The 15,913-nt window shown below is 40.2% G+C and overlaps 1 pseudogene; it reads left to right on the forward strand.

Moving 5' to 3' along the window:
- The first annotated feature begins 2,915 nt into the window (after window positions 1–2,915).
- The window catches only part of LOC136179614 (NLR family CARD domain-containing protein 3-like), a 45,465-nt pseudogene continuing 32,467 nt past the window's right edge, over window positions 2,916–15,913 (forward strand).

The raw sequence follows: 15,913 nt of genomic DNA on the forward strand, positions 1-15,913 counted from the left end.
ACAAAAGTATAGATGTCAAACTGTTTGCAGGGGGAAACTGAAATTTACAGAGCAAATAGTGAAATAGTAAACGGATGCAGTGTGGACAGCCAGTGTGTGCGACGCCACACAACATATTAAATAGTAAAGGTCGGGTAAAAAATCAATACAGTATTGTATCGCAATATTTTATGTGGCAATATTATATAGTCTCATGGCAGCCAAGTATTCATATTTTTAATATGATGTTTTATTTATGCTTTTTTATTTTTTAACTGTTGAAGGGGTTTCACAATTATTTTTGAACAAGTTGTATTGTATTGAATTTTATCTTATTTGACAAAATGATTCTTGATTTAGTTTAGTGTAGTGGATATAATATGCAGTTCAAAATATATTGTATCGCAATTCTCAGCATATCGAAAAATGTTTAAAATCGCAATAGAATCGTATTGTGTCTCAAGTATCGGGATAATATCGTATTGTGGGGACTCTAGTGATTCCCACCTCTAACATACAGCGCTCACTGGTTGTTGTTAGAGGGGGAGTGGCCTATTCAAGACAGGACATTAAAAAAAAAAATGACACCTAGGCTGACTACTTTCATAAAACTGTTTAGGTAACATTAACATCCTCACGTCAATTGATTCACTCGTTATCCAAAACATTTTAATCAATTATATATTTATAATAAAATTATGAAATCCAATGGCAGTTAATGTTCGAATACTGTTATTATTTTTAATTATTTTTATATTATGTGTTCAACATCTTCTAAGATTACACAAGAAAAAAGAGCAGATAAACAGTTGAGCATATGTCAGTGAACTATGAGGGCAAAAAACAATAACAAAATAATCTTTCATGAATCATAATCAAGGTAAACTGTTCAATTAATCGTGATGTTGATTTGAGGCCCAGCCCTATCACTCAGATCAACTTCTACTATTCTTCTTTTAATGTTTCTAACATCTAATAGACAATTAAAAAGTTTCCTCAAAGTAGACATTAAAAAATAATGCATCCTAATAAAATGTAATCACTAAATACAGCCTCAATAAAACATCTATCTGAGCAAAGGTCGGTTTTATGACGTGGTTTGATCCCTACAGGCATAAAGGATGTTGTTTTATATCCCTCTAGATATAAAACTGTTGGTCCAAAGGTCATGATTTCTGTTAAATATTAACATATTGCTTTAATGTTTGAGGTTCAAGACCTTGTTATTGTCATTATTCAGTGCAGGATTGAAGAGACACAGGAAGGATAATTGAAAGACATTTATATTAAATCCTAAAACTAGACCAGGGTCAAATACCAAGCAGGGAGTCACATCAGACGGACAAATAAGATGAAGATACAAACAAGCTGCACTGATGAGTTGGATCAGGTACTAAAGGAGACGGGAAGAGAGGCAGAGTCACATTAAGGATCACTTCAGGGGGCGCTGGTATCCAAGTGGTTACTGCGCACGCCCAATTAATCCAACCTGTGGTTCTTTCCCACATCTCATTCCCCACTCTCTCTCTACCTGCTTTCTGTATCTCCAATAAAGACATAAAAGGACCACAGTAAGGACCACCGCCCAGGAAGCTGAACTACATTAGTTTTGTATTTCAGCTGGATGTCAGCGTGGTACTGTAATCTCTGTTCAGTTTAAATCTAAGCCTGCTGTACGGGTTGTGCCTGTTAGTATTTATTTTCACATAATCATTCACTTGAATCATTTTGTGGATATATCATTTTAAATCTGTCGACCATCTAAGGGTCATTGGTTTAGGTCTGTGTGGATGTAACAGTTTGTGTAAGACTCTCATAGCAGCAGATCTATTTTTGGAGAGGAGCCGAGTGTATGTTGTGAGCTTAAATGACTTGAATGTAGATATCTGACAGTTTCAAGTGAAGGTAATGTCACCTCTCTAGCCTTTTAGAAGTCTTCCCAAATGGTAAAAGAATTTGTAGGCTGTACCAGCTAACAGAATATAACAGGACCGTTAACATGAAAAGTTTGTCAGCCATTTGTGTTCTGTTGCTGTTGTCTGACCTCGGCCCAATAAATTCTAAGATAAGCCACTGTCTGTTTCACCATTTCATCATTGGACATTTACAGCAGAAACATCATGGCGTCATGATGTTCTTACATGCTTTTATATTTTGATATCTTTTTCTCTATATGGGTAATGTGCAATATATGTTGTGTTTTATACATGGGTCTGTACTTTTCTGTTGACATGTCGATGTGTTTTTCTATTGTTTTTATGGATTCTACTGTGAGGCCGCTGAATGTGTGCAGCACTTTGAGCCCAAGACAAATGTCTGAAGTTATAGTATTTACAGCTGCTCCTTTGAGCCCAAATCAACGCCACAGCGCGCTTCTTTTTATCATGTTGGACTTGAGACAGCGAGGCGTCAGTTTAAACACACCTGAAGCTGGTTGACCCGCTGTTAAAGAGATGCTAGTCTGTGCTCTGTTAATCATGTTACACCAAGCAAAGCCATTCCAGCATATAGAGCACCATTGTGACCCTCGCTCTGTCACTGTGGTTGGTAGGTTGAGCAAATTCACCCGCCACTGCAAAAAGACACCCGTATGTGACGAGTGCTGATTTCCAACCCTGTTTTATACACTTCTAGTTGTACAAATGTCCTAAAGGTCATGGTTGCTGTTAAATACTAACATGTTAGTTTAATGTTTAAAGTTTAAGACTCAATGTCTTGTTATTGGCATTATTCAGGGCAGATCAGACGGACAAATCATGTTAGGATCAAAACAAAGTGCACTGAGGTGCTGCATCAGGTACTTAGGCAGACAGGAAGGAAGAGAAAATCAAATGAAGGATCACATCAGGTAATGAGATGTGGACACTTGACCATTTCTGTCTTTCACATTTTTCCTGCTTGTGTCTCACCTGTTTGTTATTTTGTCCTCAGGTTGTTTTACCTGCATGAACGTCTTTTATTGTCCTCTGATCAATCTGGAGATCAGAAGATGGGTGATCGAGGAGACAAAGAGGAGGACAGAGCAGAGTCTCCCCTGTCCAGCTGTCTCTCTATGAAGAGTGACCGGTCTAAAGGTTTTCCTCCAGACTTCAGTAATGAACCAGGACCCTCAGATCCACAGTAAGAGAACTTTTTTTAATCACCAAACTGTCAAGCTAAAAAAAGAGTCCTGAACACCATAATGTGTTGATTTTCTTGTTTTTAATCATCAACCTGCACACAGTGATCATACAGAGAAAGTCACTGAACTCATAACAACATACTAAGGATTATATATATGTATTATATGTTTATAGATAAGATAATATGATTTCAGTATTGACTCTTTGGTTGTGTATCTAGTCGTCTTCTCTGTGATTCTGCAGGAAGAAGTCTTTTAAACTGATCCTGAAGTTTAGTAAGATCTGCTGTGATCGTTTTCTTTCAATCATTTTTTCTGTTGTGTCCACTCTTTGTTTGTCTTTTTTTATTTTTTGAACATGACTACACAATGAGATCTTTTTTTTTTACTGAAGTACCGTAACATCCGGTGTAAGATGCACTTTTAATACCTGTTTTTTTTCATCTTAAAAGTTGGCTGGGTCTTATACAAAGGTGCAACTAATATACCAGTATAAAATGTTGACACATGAGCCATCATTACCGCGGGTGCAGAAGTCACCATCACTGTGTGCGACCGGACGTGATTAAAAAACCATCCCCATTCATTGGGCCTGATTTACTAAAGGTTTGTGTGTCTTAAAACGTGTGCAAACTTGATACCACCAGCAAAAAATGTGTTAACTGATCTACTAACGGCGCGCAGTGAGGATTGAATCTTTCATATGAGCAAAACACGCATTGTCCATTTAGTACGTTTGACTTAATGAATATTCAATATGGGGTGTTTCTGCCCTAGAAAGGAGAAAATGCAAATAAGTTAAGTTAGTACACGCATTGTGATTTACCAAGCCTGACAAAAACTGAGGTGATTGTGACGGTGTCTGAATTTAACACCTTTGAAAAGAAGGTGCTAACCCAGGAGACCAGTGTTACACACAACAGGCTGCTGTTATTGAAGTTAGGAGGAGACATAGGCTCAATCAAAGAAGGCATACAGATCACGTTATTCTCCACACATGTTAATATGTTTGGAATGACAGCAGGAAACACCATGATTAAACTATATTGTTGCCTATTTAAACAAAACTGAACATCCACAGCCTCTGCATTCTAAAGAATTTCAACATTGACATTTATTTCTTCCTGTTTCCCTCTTCTCACCAACATTTTATTTTAAACTTGGGATTTCTTTTTTCTCGGGCTGTGCGTCTCTCCCCCAGCTCGTGCGCTCCTCTCCATAGTGCGCTCGTCTCCTCCCTCTACAGCCCGCTGCTGCTACGCTTGGATGGGGGGACCTCACCACTGTTTGTACCCCCGTCTTCGATACCTCTTTCCAGAGCCTTTCTGTCCGATCAGACACAGCGCTGGCCAGCTGTCTGGTGCTCAACAATGTGCCGAGTGTCGCGCCTGAGCACCACAGAGGACACAGCTCACACCTCCTGCACAATGTATGACAATTCATCTTCAAAAGATGAAGAAAAGAGAGGCCCTGTTTAATGCAGAGGTTTTCTTATAAACCAAATTTTCTTTTTGTAATATTCAGTTTTATCTGCTATAACTCAAAAATACTGTACCTTCATTTACCTCTTCCACTGATACCTATTTTGTGCTTGCAGTCGTCCTGCTTTCCGTCCAAACTCTCCATGACGTAAACCAGTAGAACACACAAAAGCCTAACTTAAATAGTACCGCCTCCACAAGGTTTGCACCTGGTGTCATTCACGCAAACTTTCTTAATAGATCACCCAAAAATCACACACTCACCAAACGTGCAATTTTTTTGCACTGAACACACAGTTTAGTACTCTTTACTTGGGACCTTAGTAAATCAGGCCCTCAGTGTATTAAGAGCTGAGTGCACGCTGTTCTGGGAAAGACAGCGACACAGACCAGTCTGGCTGCGCTACTTTTTCAAAACGTTTCCTTCAAGAGGTCATAATAATGAATTTACAGAAAACTGTAGGATATTGTTCCATAAATAAACCTTGTTGAACGCTCTTTTGATTGAAAGAGTCCTTTATTAAAGTTAAAGAGAAACAAGCGGAGTCGGGCAGAGAGATCACAAGCTAGGGGTCTCTGCTTCACAACTTTCCCTGCAGGCTGAGAGCTCGACTACCGTACTGTAGCTGGTAGGAGAGCAGACTCCACAAAGAGAAAACAGACTAAAAGGGTGACAGAGCTGAACAGTAACTGCAGGTTTTGGACTTCGCTGAACACAATAAAAACTGTAACGCAGGAAGACAGTGTAAACTTTATTTTCTCTCTGAGAGACCTTCAAAAACACAACGCGTCTTATACCGGTGCAACTTATATTTAGGATTTTACGTTTTTTTTAATGCCTGTACATGCTCAGTGTGCAGGTCATGACACAGCTCCTGCACATGCTCAGTGTGCAGGTCATGACACAGCTCCTGCACATGCTCAGTGTGCAGCTCTCTATAAAGCTGATTAATAACTTTTCAAAGGTCTTAGGTCTCAACCTAAATATTAAACATTTGAACTCATGGCTGTTAAAGATTGTAATGTTCCCCATATTTGTAATAATCCAGTGAATCACCAGGTCACATACCTGAGAGTAGTTATCACCAAGGAGAAAAATATAAGGTGCACCTTAAATTTGAATCCCATCGTTGATAAAACTCTTGTTTACAAAGAGATTTATCTCTGAGACGAAGGACCTTGCTCTCAAAAGCTGAGGGCATTTCCAGACTCACTAATCCGGCTCTATCTTTGGATGTTGACTAAAATGTAACAAACAGATTTGATTATATGTTGTTTAACTTTCTGTGGAAAAACAAAATACATTATGTTAAAAAGAACGTGACAATAAAAACGAGTCAATGTGGGGGCTTGAACTTTTTAGACTTCACAGCTCTTAACATTCAAAGTGAACAGGCTGAGACATTTTTAAATAACCCAACATCTCTATGGAATATGATTCCTAATTATGTTTTTTATAAAGTTGGTGGCCTGGAATTTTATTACTGTGCAACTATAATATCAGTAAAATCCCAATCAAACTAGCCAACTTCCATAAACAGATACTCTTGACTTGGTCTCTCATCTTGAAACATAACTTCTCTCCACACAGATATTACATCTGGAACAATAAGGACATTCTCTACAAAAATGAATCCCTGTTTTTTGAAAACTGCTTGAAAATAACATCACACTTGTAGGTCAGTTATTGGACTCAGATGGTAGACTCTATGGTTACACAGACAGACTTCTGCACATGCTCACTGAGGAGGACATGGCACACCTTTTTAAAACACTGCTTTTTGTGTCTTTATTTGATTCAGTCCACCACTGGTTTCTAAATGTCAGTCTCAGTTTTCACAGCTTTATGATTTCCCTTATCTCCACAGAATAACAAAGGGGTCTGTTTCTGTGGAGGAGCAGCTGTCCAGCTGTGCTTTGTGTCAGGACGTCCTAAGAGATCCAGTTTCTACCAGATGTGGACACTGGTTCTGTAGACAGTGTCTCACCTCATACTGGGACCAGTCTACTTCATCAGGAGAGTCCTCCTGTCCCCAGTGTGGAGAAAGATCTAAAATAAGAGGAGGACTGCAGATATCCAGTAAGTCCAGCACTGTAATAAGTAAGACTGAAGTCATTGTGTCTAAAAACAAGACAAAGCAGTTAGTATTTTCATTGATATATAGTTAAATGAAACATTTACATTTTATCTGATTCTTGCTGTCTGTTTAAATTCAGTATATTTTATTTCTCTTGTAGCAGCACACATTTATTACACAGATGTTTTTGTGTCATGCAGTTTGCTTAATGTGTAATAATAAAATTTTTGTATTTGATCATTTTATAAATCCAGTCTCAGGATATGTTTCTTCTCTTTCAGCAGATAGAGGTCTGCAGGAGGTTACAGATGAACTTAAGATCAGTCTGAGGAAGAGATGTGAACATGTGACTGAAGGAAGTGATGAAACATGAAGTAGAACCCTCCTCAACAGGATCTACACTGAGCTCTACATCACAGAGGGACAGAGTGAAGAGGTGAATACCCAACATGAGGTGAGACAACTTGAGACAGACTCTAAAAAGAAGACCCTCCATGAGACTCCAATCAAGTGTCAGGACATCTTTAAAGCCTTACCCGACCAACAGAACCAAAAGACAGAAGCTCAACCCGACCAACAGAACCAAAAGACAGAAGCTCAACCCGACCAACAGAAAGAAAAGACAGAAGCTCAACCCGACCAACAGAACCAAAAGACAGAAGCTCAACCCGACCAACAGAAACCCATCAGAGTGGTTCTGACAAACGGCGTCGCTGGTGTTGGAAAAACCTTCTCAGTGCAGAAGTTCACTCTGGACTGGGCAGAGGGCTCAGAGAACCAAGACCTCAGTCTGGTGATCCTGCTTTCATTCAGGGAGCTGAACTTGATCAGAGATAAGGAGTACAGTCTTCTTGAGCTGCTCCGTGTTTTCCATCCAACATTACAGAAGGTCACAGCAGAGACGCTCGCTGTCTGTAAACTGTTGTTCATCTTTGACGGCCTGGATGAAAGCAGACCGTCATTGGACTTCAAAAACAGTGAGGTTGTGTCTGATATCACAAAGAAATCACCGTTAAACACACTATTGACAAACCTCATCAAGGGGAATCTGCTTCCCTCAGCTCTCATCTGGATAACTTCTCGACCTGCAGCAGCCAATCAGATCCCTCCTTCATGTGTTGACAGGGTAACAGAAGTACGAGGCTTCACTGACGCCCAGAAGGAGGAGTACTTCAGGAAGAGGTTCAGTGAAGATGAAGATCTGTCCAGCAGAATCATCTCACACATCAAGACATCCAGGAGCCTCCACATCATGTGTCTGATCCCGGTCTTCTGCTGGATCACTGCCACAGTTCTGGAGCACATGATGAGCAGAGAGCAGAGAGGAGAGCTGCCCAAGACCCTGACTGACATGTACTCACACTTCCTGCTGGTTCAGACAAAGAGGAAGAAGAACAAGTATGATGAGGGACGTGAGACAAGTCCACATGAGCTGATGGAGGCTGACAGGGAAGTTCTTCTGAAGCTGGGGAGGCTGGCGTTTGAACATCTGGAGGATGGAAACATCATGTTCTATAAAGAAGACCTGGAGCATTGTGGTCTTGATGTCACAGAGGCCTCGGTGTACTCAGGAGTTTGTACAGAGATCTTCAAAACAGAGTGTGTGATCCTCCAGAAAACAGTCTACTGCTTTGTTCATCTGAGCGTTCAGGAGTTCCTGGCTGCAGTCTACATGTTCCACTGTTTGACAAACAGGAACACAGGTGTAGTGAAGGCTTTCCTTAAAGACATCAACATCGTGGACTCATCTGGAAATACTTTTTTAAAGAAGATTTCTGAATTTCTAACTCCTGGCCCATCCCTGGAAGTCTTCCTGAGGAGTGCTATGGAGAAATCCCTGAAAAGTAAAAATGGTCACCTGGACCTGTTTGTTCGCTTCCTTCATGGCCTCTCTCTGGAGTCCAACCAGAGACTCTTAGGAGGCCTGCTGGGTCGGAGAGACAACAGTCAGAAAATGATCCAGAGAGTCATCAACAACCTGAAGAAGATGAACAGTTATGATATCTCTCCTGACAGAAGCATCAACATCTTCCACTGTCTGACAGAGATCAACGACCTCTCAGTCCATCAGGAGATCCAAGAGTTCCTGAAGTCAGAGAACAGATCAAAGAGACTCTCTATGATCCACTGCTCTGCTCTGGCCTACATGCTGCAGATGTCAGAGGAGGTTCTGGATGAGTTGGACCTGAAGAAGTACAAGACATCAGACCAGGGACGACTGAGACTGATTCCAGCTGTGAGGAACTGCAGGAAGGCAAAGTAAGTCCAGATGTGATTAAATATGAGTAAAAATAAGCCGTTTAATTCTTCAAATATATACTATACAATATCTAGGTTTTTGAAAACAGTGTTTATCTGAAATATTAACAAACTCTTCAGTCACTTGTATTTTGTTATAAGTTTTCTTGAGCTGCTTTAAATGCTGTGAGTGAAATATGTCTTTTTTTAGATCTAGTGTTTACCAACTTCAAGGTCACAGGTCATTTGTTTCATAATAATCCCTACATTTACTATTTTTCTTTTATCATCCTATTAGTGTCAGTAATAACAATAATGATTATTGTTACAATAAATATTATTATCATTACAACTAGGGCTGTCGCAGTAATCGCAAAAATGAATAACCGCGTTAAAAAGAAGATCTCAGTGGTGACCGCACGTTGAGTCACTTCACCCCACATAATGTTCAGATGGACTCACAGGAAACTGCACTGGTACCTAAACCCAATGTAACTTTGCCCCTTTGTTAACATTTCAGCTTTCAGTCAAATGAAAAAGGAGAACCAGCTGATTTATATGATGCAATTTGTCAAATTCGTAGTCGTTTCAATCAATTAATCTTTATTTGTATAGCGCCAGTTCATAACAAGTGTCATCTCAAGACGCTTTAAAAAAAGCAGGTCAAAGACTTTACTCTTATTTAATATTACAAAAGAGCAGGGAAAAAGACTTTACTTATTTCAATATTACAAAGACCTAAAGATCCATCATGAGCACTTTAGCAAAGCAGCAACATTTACAGTGGGAAGAAAAAACTTCCTTTTAACAGTCAGAAATCTTCAGCAGGATCCCAGGCTCATGATGAAACAGCCCTCGTGCCAAGACTGGACCTGGCTTGAAAAAAGGAAAGGGGGCGATGAGATAAGATGCAGGAAGAGGGATAGGGAACGGGGAGGGGGGGAGCTCAGAGAGCTCAGGAGTTCCCAGGAAATGATGTTGTTAGTAACTGAGATGTACAGATAGTGACATGCAGTAATATGATCTAGAGAGAGAGAGAGAGAGAGAGAGAGAGAGAGAGAGAGAGAGAGAGAGAGAGAGATGAAGGTACCAGTTCCCCTGGTAGTCTAAGTCTATAGCAGCATAACTAGGATCTGGTCTACACCAGCAGCAGCCCTAACTATAAGATTTATCAAAAAGGAAAGTTTGAAGTCTGTAATTTATTAAAACTTATTTTATTGTTTTCTTAACAACAACGCAATGCATACTGACACCACACACACACACACACACACACACACACACACACACACACACACACACACACAGCTGAAATACAGCACCGTCATACAGCAACAGTTATAATCATGACAGTTGGTTTTCAAACCTGTACAGTACGATTTGGCTACAGGGAACATAACGACAGGCTGAGTACTTACTAAAGAAGAAAATGGACTCAACTTGACCAGAACTCAGTAAAGTCTGTGCAGCGTCTCACACGCTCTCTCGCCCTTTCTCTCTCTCTCTCCTTCTCTCTCTCTCTCTGCCTCTCTCTCTCTCCTTCCTTCTTTCTCTCTCTCTCTCTCTCTCTCCCTCTCTCTCCCTCCCTCTCTCTGCCTCTCTCTCTCTCCCTCTCTCTCTCCTTCTTTCTTTCTCTCTCTCTCCCTCTCTTGCCCTTTCTCTCCCTCTCTCTCTCTCCCTCTCTCTCTCTCTCTCTCCCTCTCCCTGCAGCCGAGCTGAACACAGCTAAACTGTGTTGCTTCTTTGTATTTACATCCAGAAACTTCTTCTCTGGCACCACTAGGCCAGGTCGGGGGAGCAACACTGACAGTAGAAGAACTTAAAGTAACACCATTAACCAGATAACTGTTTAGTAAAAGTGACATGATTACTGAAGTTACCAACAGTAATACCTTACATCACGTTACAGACAGAAGGTGGCCGGGTGGATAAAAAAGTAAACCGACCAAAATAATATATTTTGTTTTTGTTTTACACACATTTGTTCCAGTACATTTAATTGTGTTAGTAAGGTATTATGTTCCGCGGAAAATTTAAAGTATTATGCTCACCTTTATTTTTTTTAAAGGAAGTCGTGTCAGCAGACTGGGCATACGATGTTTGTTGACACAACAGCTGCTCTGACTCTATGAGCAGATTGCAGCTAAATGAGTTAGCCTACATGGTGACAATGAAACCTCGTTCCAGCCTCCAAATAGTAAACTTAAAGAACTGAAATAAACTTTTTTCTCTGTTAAAAAGCGAGACAAAGAGCATGTCAGTATTTTCTTTAAAAGTTGAAACATTTCCTGTCATTAATAGTCTATTACTTGAATACTATAAGCCTTGATTTGATATTATGTATGATGTAATGACGTATACTCAGGGTCTGAAATTAACACCCGCCAAACGCATAGATTTTCTTTTTGGCGAGTAAATTTCAGAGGGCTATCCGCCACAGGGCGGGTAAATGTTTTACCCATCATTCATGTTTAACTATGCTATACTTTATTTAAAACTAGGCTACAAGTATTAAACACATTTGATGTAGCTGCAGCTACTTTTCCCTGCTCCTCTCTCTGCTGTCTTCATGACGGAGCATCACGGAGACACACACACACACACACACACACACACACACACACACACACACACACACACACACACACACTCTCACACACACACACACACACACACACACACACACACACACACACACACACACAGAGACACACACACACACACACTCTCACACACACACACACACAAAGAGACACACACACACACACACACACACACACACAGATATACACACACACACACACACACACACACACACACACACACAGACACACACTCACACTCACACACACAAAGACATACACACACACTCACAGACACACACACACACACACACACACACACACACACACACACACAGATATACATACACACACACACACACACACACACACACACACACACACACACACACAGAGACACACACACACACAGAGACACACACACACACACTCACACACACACACACACACACAGACACAGACACACACACACTCTCACACACACACACACACACACACACAGACACACAGTTTTACTTTTAGTGCAACAGAACACAGTGGATCCTTGATCCATACGGCCGTGTGTTGGGAACAAACGTGATCTGGTCACTTTTTTCCGTTCACTGTCACCGTGTCTGCAGCTAACTTAACGATAGTGACGTCATCTCACAGCCTGCTGTAGTCTGTGAACATCTCAACACAGACTCTGTTAAACTGTGCTGTGTTATACACACTGATGATATTGTTCACGATAAATGCACGCTCCACTTCTCAATTCCATCACGGGGACCAGGAGCAGTCAGGCACACACACACACACACACACACATACACACACACACACACACACACACACACACACACACACACACATACACACACACACGTTTACAAGTGATGGAAATGTTTGTTAACTAAAGTGAGTTCAGATCAGCTGAACCTCTGATGTGAAAAACACAACTTGTCAAAATATTAAGACATTCCTTTAAATAACATATTATGTACCATTAATGTCATGACAGGTTTTCAGACTGTGGACTGTCAGAGACTCACTGTGAAGTCGTGGCCTCAGCTCTGAAGTCCAACCCCTCCCATCTGAGAGAGCTGGACCTGAGTAACAACAAGCTGCAGGATTCAGGAGTGAAGCTGCTGTGTTCTGGACTGAAGAGTCCAAACTGTAGACTGGAGACTCTGAGGTAAGACAACAGGTTTAATTTCTCTGTTCAGATTCATATGATGTGAAACTAAACTGAAGAGTTCAGGCTGATAATCAAATGATCCACACTGAGGATCTTAATGCTGAAGTCCATTTTCTTCTTCTGTGGTTTTATCCACAGAGTGGTAGCAATTTAAAGCCTTACATTTTAAACCTAAATATATATAAAAAAAATTACTCTTTACCACCTGAACAGTTGATTTTTAGATAAATTCTGAATAATTAAACAAAGAAAAACAATCATTCCAATTTCAACCATCAGACGTAAAAATAAAGTCAAACACTTGTTTTGTCTGAGATGTTTGTGACACTGTGAGATTCTGAAACTTCCCGTAAAATCCGGTGTATAAGACGCACTTTTAATACCTATTTTTTCATCTTAAAAGTCGGCTGCGTCTTATACACCGGTGCGACCGATATACCCGTATAAAATACTAAAACACGCGCCGTCATTACAGCGGGGCAGCGGCCCCTATCACTGCGACCTGGGTGATTAAAAACCTTACAGTCTATGTTAAAAACACATCCCCATTCATTGTGTATTGAAAGCTGAGTGCACGCTGTGCTGGGAAAGACCAGACCAGTCTGGCTGCGCAACTTTTTTCACATCTTTTCTCCCTCACGAGGTCATAATCATACATTTACAGAAAACAGTGGTATATTGTTCTGTAAATAAACCTTGTGGAGTTCTCTTTTGATTTAAAGAGTCTTATATTAAAGTTAAAGAGTGACCAGCGGAGTCGGGCAGCGCGACTTGCAAGCTAGCAGGTCTGAGCCTCACAACTTTCCCTGCAGGCTGAGAACTAAACTACCGTACTGTAGCTGCACGTTGTAGACATCGCTGAACACAATATAAATCCTCACGTAGGAAAACAGTTTAAAGTTTTTTTTCTCTCAAAGAAACCTTCAAAACTGGGTGCGTCTTATACACCGGTGCGACTTATATTCCGGATTTTACGGTAAACAAAGAAAAAAAATCATTCCAATTTCAACCATCAGATGTAAAAATAAAGTCAAACACTTGTTTTGTCTGAGATGTTTGTGACACTGTGAGATTCTGAAACTGTCAAAGGAAAGTTTAAATTGAAGACTCTTTGATTGAATGTCTTCTCTATAACTACAATAAATATTACAGATGTTTACTTTGTTCACTTTCCGTTGCAGACGATCGTCTTTTTTTTTTTTCCTTACTCTTATCTTATGGTTTATTTTAATATTAGGTTTGTATTTACCTTAAAATCCGGTATATAAGACGCACCTTGTTTTGAAGGTCTGTTAGAGAGAAAAAAAAAGTTTAAACTGTCTTCCTGCGTTTCGATTTATATTGTGTTCAGCGATGTCTACAACGTGCAGTTTCTGTGCAGCTGTGTCGCTCTTTTAGTTCCGTCTGTTTTCACTTTCTGGTGTTTGCACTCCTATTAGCTACAGTACGGTAGTTGAGTTCTCAGCCTGCAGGGAAAGTTATGAGGCACAGACTCCTAGCTTGCGAGTCGCGCTGCCCGACTCACTCCGCTCGTCACTCTTTAACTTTAATATAGGACTCTTTTAGGGCTGCAACTAACGATTATTTTAATAATCGATTAATCGGTTAATAATTTTTCTGATTAGTTGATGAATCGGATAAAAAAAAAAAACATTTTGAATTTCCAGACGTTTATTCAAAAACAGAACATTAGTTCATTGACAGTGCAAACAAAAGTGCAAAAACAACAGGTTACTGCTTGGACGTCTCCATGAGCTTCATGAAATGGGTCCTTGAGGGAAGAGTGTAGCCAGGGTTCAAGGTGGAGATCATGGTAGTGAAGTTACATCTTCATTTTCAACCGTCGTCAGAGGCCTAATGTCAGCGACGAGCATGTTGAGGATGCTATCTGTGGTGTACATGATGTTTTCTGCAATGACAAAGATAGTATTAGTATGTAAAACAGCACAATTTACATCAAATCAATATGCCTTGTTGTTTTAGTTATGAATTATTGTTATGTAAAGGCAAGAAAGTAACCCAAAGAGCACTTACAGACAACACACATTTTTATAATATATATTTATTTACACTCATACAGGTACCCTAAAAACTTCTTATTTACACAAATTTAATGAAGTGTTTAAATGCACTTGCATACAGTGCAGTGTATTAACTCTCACCGTATTACAGAAAATTGACGCTGGAAGCTTAATCATCAAATTATTAAATCATTGTAGTAAGTACATTGTTTTTTTTTTAAAGATTTATTTTTGGGCTTTTTGTGCCTTTAATGGAGTGATAGGACAGTGAGTCGGAAATCAGGGAGAGAGAGAGAGGAATGACATGCAGGAAAGAAGCCACAGGTCAGATTTGAACTTGTTTTTAATGGTTTATTTACAGCAAGCTGACAAAGTGCTTTACATTTTTTTTAAACTAAAATAAAATGAAAAACACACCTACACAAATATATTCCAACATCAACAGAAAATAATATGGGAAAAAATCAAAGAATATGTCTGACAACGTATTGAACGTGGGCCTAAAAGACAAAATAATAAAGTTTTCTTTAGTCTAAGCTTGTTTGGTGTTGGCAAAGTAAAAAGTTAGGATTAAATTAACCAGCTAACGCTAACGTTACTTGAATGAACTTTTCATGCTTGTCAAGCTGGATAACAATCACCAGACGAGCAACCGGAGACACTAACGTTACATTTTCTTACTTGAAAACTGAACAAACATGGGATTTTGTAGTGACTTACCCTGCTGTCGAGCTCCCTTCCTAGTCAGCGATGACTCCGACATGTTTACTTTTCAGGTGCTGCATCATCACTGTGGTGCTCCCGTGCCGCGCAATATCGCTGGTGCAAAGCTTGAAACTAACTCCTGTTTTTATGCATTAAGTGCTCCCACACTTTGGAAGATTTCTGTTGAACCGTTCTCTCTGCTCTGCCATGTTTAATATCTGAAATACCAGCTCCGCTCTCTCACGCTCTAGCTCCGACACGCTGTGCTGCTGTCGGCATGTAAACAGTTCGGCGTGTACGTCACCAGTCTGCGACATAGGGAGTGACGCAATAATCGTGCGACACAACGAATTGATAATGAAATTCGTTGAGGAGGGGGATGGCGCTGTGAGTATCGCGAGATGTAGAATCGAGGTGAGATCCGACATGGCGACGCGCAGTCACTGAGACCAAGAAAACAAAACACCGGGACTCTTTTTTTACCAACAAAACACATAATATTCTACATCCCAGACCGTACAGCATAAAGCG

This window comes from Labrus bergylta, chromosome 7 (genome assembly GCF_963930695.1).
Source record: "Labrus bergylta chromosome 7, fLabBer1.1, whole genome shotgun sequence".
Classification (NCBI taxonomy): Eukaryota; Metazoa; Chordata; class Actinopteri; order Labriformes; family Labridae; genus Labrus; species Labrus bergylta.